Raw genomic sequence first — 6000 nt, 5'->3', positions numbered from 1 at the left:
GGTGCGGTTGCGAACAAGCTTCATGCCATCAAGCCGGTCTTGGGAGAGTGGCAGTCATCTTATAGGCAGTGCAGGAAGGATGAAATAGCCTTGTGTCGTGCTCGCATCGGTCATACTTACGTGACCCATTCATTTATCTTGAGGAAGGATCCTCCACCTCAGTGTGTGCACTGTCATTCTACTCTGACAGTACGCCACATTTTGGTGGAGTGTAAGTATCTGAATGAAACTCGAAAAGATTTATTTGGACAAAGAAATGTGATGGAATCCTTTCGATTCCATCCAGAACTTAGTTTACAGTTCCTACGTGATACTGACTTTTATTGTAAATTTTAAATATTGTCTAACTGTGATATTTGTATTTTTGCACAGTTCTTTACACTGTGTTTTAATTTAACTGTCGGATTTTTATATTGATGTTGATCATCAAATTTTGTTTGTTGCATTTACCATAGTTTGACATCCAATAGCCGATGTATTTTTCGTGCTGGGGTGTAGTTAAATATTCATTCATTCATTCATTCGAAAATATATATTTAGTCAAAGAAACGTGATAGAATCATTTCAATTCCATCCAGAACTTTTATTCTGAATTTTAATTTGATCTATCTGTGATATTTGTATTTTTGCACAGTTCTTTACACTGTGTTTTTATTTAACTGTTGAATTCTTATATTGATGTTGATCGTTACTATCTTTGTTTGCATTTACCATAGTTTGACACCCAATAGCCGATGTATTTTTCGTGCTGGAGTGTCGTTAAACATTCATTCATTCATTCATTCATTCTGACCTAACTTCTAAATTTCTTATTCCAAATGTCGCCCACCTCAAACTTACCTCCACCCTCCTGCCCGGACTTAGTCACTGGCGATGTCAGAGGCTAAGCCCACGATGGGCGTGCTTGAAAACCTCGTGTTACATAAGCACATAAGAATTGTTCAGCTTCGGCTTCAAATCATAAATAGATCTTGCTTTGTCTAGAATTTAAAACAAAAATATGAACCTACCTCTAAATTTGAACATAAGCACAGACTGTGTCAGGCTGAAAAGCAAGTTCTGGTCCAGGGGCCTAATTCACACAGGTCTTTTAGTCTCTGCTAGACAACAAAGCATCCTCTTTGTAAGTCTTTCAGCATTGCACTGCGAGAGCGCAAGGTTGCGAAAGTTTAGTGAATTAGGCCCCTGGTGCTATTGCAGTTGACTGTTATCTGTCAATTATAGGTATGCGCAGGTTCAGAAGAAACCCAAACGTGGTACCAACACTTCAGCTGTTAAAAACAACGCTTCTAAAGATCTCTATGTCAATGTCCCTAGTCCAAGAAACGAACTCGCTGGCCCATTTGACGGACTTCAGGACGAATATAAACAAGATGAGAGTTACATCCCTTCAGACGATTACAACACTCTGCATGAGACACGCCGTGACACAAACCTAGATCTAAACTACAGCCACATTGGTGCGGCCGAGCTAACTGAAGATCTGTACAACACGACAGAACATGCACCACACGGACGGACGGACAATGAGACCTACAGCCATATCAGAGGAGCGCAGTTTGAGGATGAGAATATGTACAACCATACGGACGGACGTCTAGATGTGCACTTCCAGTTTGATCCAGAATACAGCCATATTGGTGTCGCCTAAGCCAGATCTTCCCAGAAACATCGAAACAGCTGGACTACAGACTTTAATTTGGAATTCTCCACTAAATGTTTTTAATTTTGTTGACTTATAAGCATTACAAGGTTAACATTGTTGATTTGTTAAAAATTAGCAGCCATATTCTGGGCTCCTACAAAAAAAAAAATTAAATCCACTAGCCATGGAATCAATAATTAAAAACATTTAGTAGCCACGATTAACTATTCACTAGCCCTACTTTACTTTAAGTTAATACAATTTGACTAAATAACAGTAATAATCAGATATGTCACCAAAAGAGGGAGATAGAGCTAAAAAAACCCACTAACATTGGGAGTTACGGTGGGGTCAGGATATTCATATTTAAAAAATAGACTCAACTGCAACATTTGACTTTTTCCCACTATCCATCGGGCATGGCAATAGTAGTTATCTACTAGCCCAACATTGAATATCACTAGCCATGGGAGTGGGGCTACCATAATCTAGAAGCCCTGTCAGGCATGGCAATAGTAGTTATCTACAAGCCCAACATTGAATATCACTAGCCATGGGAGTGGGGCTATCATAATGTAGAAGCCCTGTCAGGCATGGCAATAGTAGTTATCTACTAGCCCAACATTGAATATCACTAGCCATGGGAGTGGGGCTACCATAATCTAGAAGCCCTGCATATTAGTGTGGACTAGATTATTTTATTTTTAAATAGATGAATAACTAGGTAATTAACTTTGTATGATAATTATTACGATTTGTAAATTTTATATATGGCACAAAACAGATGAATAACTAGACAATGATAATTAGTACAATATATAGATATTATATATGCCAAGAAAGAGATGGATAACTAGATAATTAACTTTGAATGATAATTAGTACAATATATAGATATATATGCCAAGAAAGAGATGGATAACTAGATAATTAACTTTGAATGATAATTAGTACAATATATAGATATATTTTCCAAGAAAGAGATGGATAACTAGATAATTAACTTTGAGTGATAATTAGTACAATATATAGATATTATATATGCCACGAAAGAGATGAATAACTAGACAATGATAATTAGTACAATATATAGATATTATATATGCCAAAAAAGAGATGGATAACTAGATAATTAACTTTGAATGATAATTAGTACAATATATAGATATATATGCCAAGAAAGAGATGGATAACTAGATAATTAACTTTGAATGATAATTAGTACAATATATAGATATATTTTCCAAGAAAGAGATGGATAACTAGATAATTAACTTTGAGTGATAATTAGTACAATATATAGATATTATATATGCCACGAAAGAGATGAATAACTAGACAATGATAATTAGTACAATATATAGATATTATATATGCCAAGAAAGAGATGGATAACTAGATAATTAACTTTGAATGATAATTAGTACAATATATAGATATATATGCCAAGAAAGAGATGGATAACTAGATAATTAACTTTGAGTGATAATTACTACAATATATAGATATTATATATGCCACGAAAGAGATGAATAACTAGACAATTAGTTTGAGTGATAATTAGTACAATATATAGATATTATATATGCCAAGAAAGAGATGGATAACTAGATAATTAACTTTGAATAATAATTAGTACAATATATAGATATATATTCCAAGAAAGAGATGGATAACTAGATAATTAACTTTGAATGATAATTATTTACAATGTAAATATTATACATAATCAGCCATAATGTTGTCTACTAGATCATCTCTGAACTTGATGATTCAAAACGGATGGGATGAGTCTACTGAGTGATGTTGCGTCTAGAAAATTAACGTTAAATAACGTAAACCATATATGTCAGAAGAAAGTGGTCAACGTTTGGTGTTAATTAGATAATTAAGTTTACTGAATTATTGTCATTACGCGATAAAAAACCATTGTGTGTGTGACAGGATAATTAGCAGCTATACTATTTAGAGTCAAGGAATATAAACCGTATTTATTGGTCAATCATATCTCTACACACACACACACACATACACACATACACACGCACACACACACACACACACACCACACACACACACACACACACACACACACACACACACACACATATACATACATACATATATATATATATATATATATATATATATATATATATATATATATATATATATATGCCTTTGGTAAACACCAAGTTGTCCTACTACGTAGAATGCATTTTAGGATCATTTATACAAGTGTATCTACTTCCCGGGCCATAACCGTAAATACACCAGTCTTGGTGCACTGGCTAGAACGAGAAATAGCCCAATGCGCCCACCGACAGGGATCGATCCTTAAACCGACCGCGCATTAAGCGAGCGCTTTACCACTGGACTACTAAAATAGTCCCCCACTAAAATAAATAAATAAATTGTATTTGTCTACTTAACACATTTGGGATGTCCTGTCGCGATCTGAACAGATCAGGCCCTTTTAATGGCAGCTTCCTGGGAAACCTAGGGAATCGCCCAACAACAGCAATCGATAGACTAGGTTCCAATAACGAGCTACTCTCAGCATACTAAGTTCAAAACTATACGTAGCTCCCCTTTATATTTCGGCGAACTGTTAAAAAAATGCGCCCCAATTCCTTCATTGAAACCGCGCAACCTTTCTCTTTGATTTTAATTACGGGACATTCAAAATTTCATAGCACCAAAACTATCTCCCGCCCGCTACAACTCCGGTCGGGCTGCTGGTGCTCGCTTGCACCTGCCAGTGCGAACGCTCCCCTCTCCAACCCACCTCAATCATTTTTCTGTCCTGGACAGAGGAGCCGGCCAAGGCCGACAACTGTGCCCATGACTGACGACAGTTACAACAGTTTGCTCTAAATGTGCATGTAAAACCCTATGACCTGACCTGATCTTTCTTTCCAATGGCATAACGTTTAGGTCGGTATACCATGGTGTGAATTAGTCACTAGGAATTTACCATTAGATAATAATAGAAAACAAAAACACTCTTTCGGTCTATATATCGTCCGCTTAAACCAACCTACTTACCTATAAAACGTATCTTAAATCTATGTATCTGTCGGTCCGACACTCCATGTCTCTCTCTCTCTCTCTCTCTCTCTCCTCTCTCTCTCTCTCTCTCTCTCTCTCTCTCTCTCTCTCTCTCTCTCTCACCTGTGTATGTACTTTATACATTTAAATACAGAGTAAATACAGCAATGGATAAAAAACCCACTAGTTTATTACCCCTCCAGAACCGCTAGCGTTAAAATCTATACTTACATATTTGATACGTAATATGTTTATTGGTGTATTTTAAGTCGGGGAATATCCTCATAACTCTCCATTCCTGAAACATAATGGGACTCGGCCCTAGCGGACTTCGTCCCCGGTAGTTTTCAGAAGTGGAGAGTTACTCAGACATTCCCCTACACTGAGAGAAAGAGAGAGAGAGAGAGAGAGAGAGAGAGAGAGAGAGAGAGAGAGAGAGAGAGAGAGAGAGAGAGAGAGAGAGAGAGAGAGAGAGAGAGAGAGAGAGAGAGAGAGAGTGAGTGAGAGATGGGTATGGAGTGTCGGACCGACAGATATATAGATTTAAGATACGTTTTATAGGTAAGTAGGTTGGTTTAATAGATATATAGACCGAAAGTGTGTTTTTGTTTTCTATTAATATCTATTAAATGGTAAATTCCTAGTGACTAATTCACGCCATGGTATACCGACCTAAACGTTATGCCATTGGAAAGAAATGTTTTATTTAACGACGCACTCAACACATTTTATTTACTGTTATATGGCGTCAGACATATGGTTAAGGACCACACAGATTTTGAGAGGAAACCCGCTGTCGCCACTACATGGGCTACTCTTTCCGATTAGCAGCAAGGGATCTTTTATTTGCGCTTCCCACAGGCTGGATAGCACAAACCATGGCCTTTGTTGAACCAGTTATGGATCACTGGTCGGTGCAAGTGGTTTACACCTACCCATTGAGCCTTACGGAGCACTCACTCAGGGTTTGGAGTTGGTATCTGGATTAAAAATCCCATGCCTCGACTGGCATCCGAACCCATTACCTACCAGCCTGTAGACCGATGGCCTAACCACGACGCATATTGTGGCTCCCCAGTTTCAGAGTTGGGGGAGGGGGGGGGGGGGGGGGGGCCGCAGTGCCCGTTTGACATCCAATAGCCGATGATTAATTAATCAATGTGCTCTAGTGGTGTCTTTAAACAAAACAAACTTATTATTATTTTTAATATAAACGGTCGTTCAAAAATGCTCGCTTGATCCGCAAGGTGGAATATTTTTCGTTTCAGCCAGTGCTCGACAAATGGTGTAACAAAGGCCATAAT

The sequence above is a fragment of the Gigantopelta aegis genome, chromosome 11 (assembly GCF_016097555.1).
Source record: "Gigantopelta aegis isolate Gae_Host chromosome 11, Gae_host_genome, whole genome shotgun sequence".
Classification (NCBI taxonomy): domain Eukaryota; kingdom Metazoa; phylum Mollusca; class Gastropoda; order Neomphalida; family Peltospiridae; genus Gigantopelta; species Gigantopelta aegis.
The sequence above is the reverse complement of the archived record's forward strand: the minus strand, read 5'-3'. Positions refer to the sequence as shown.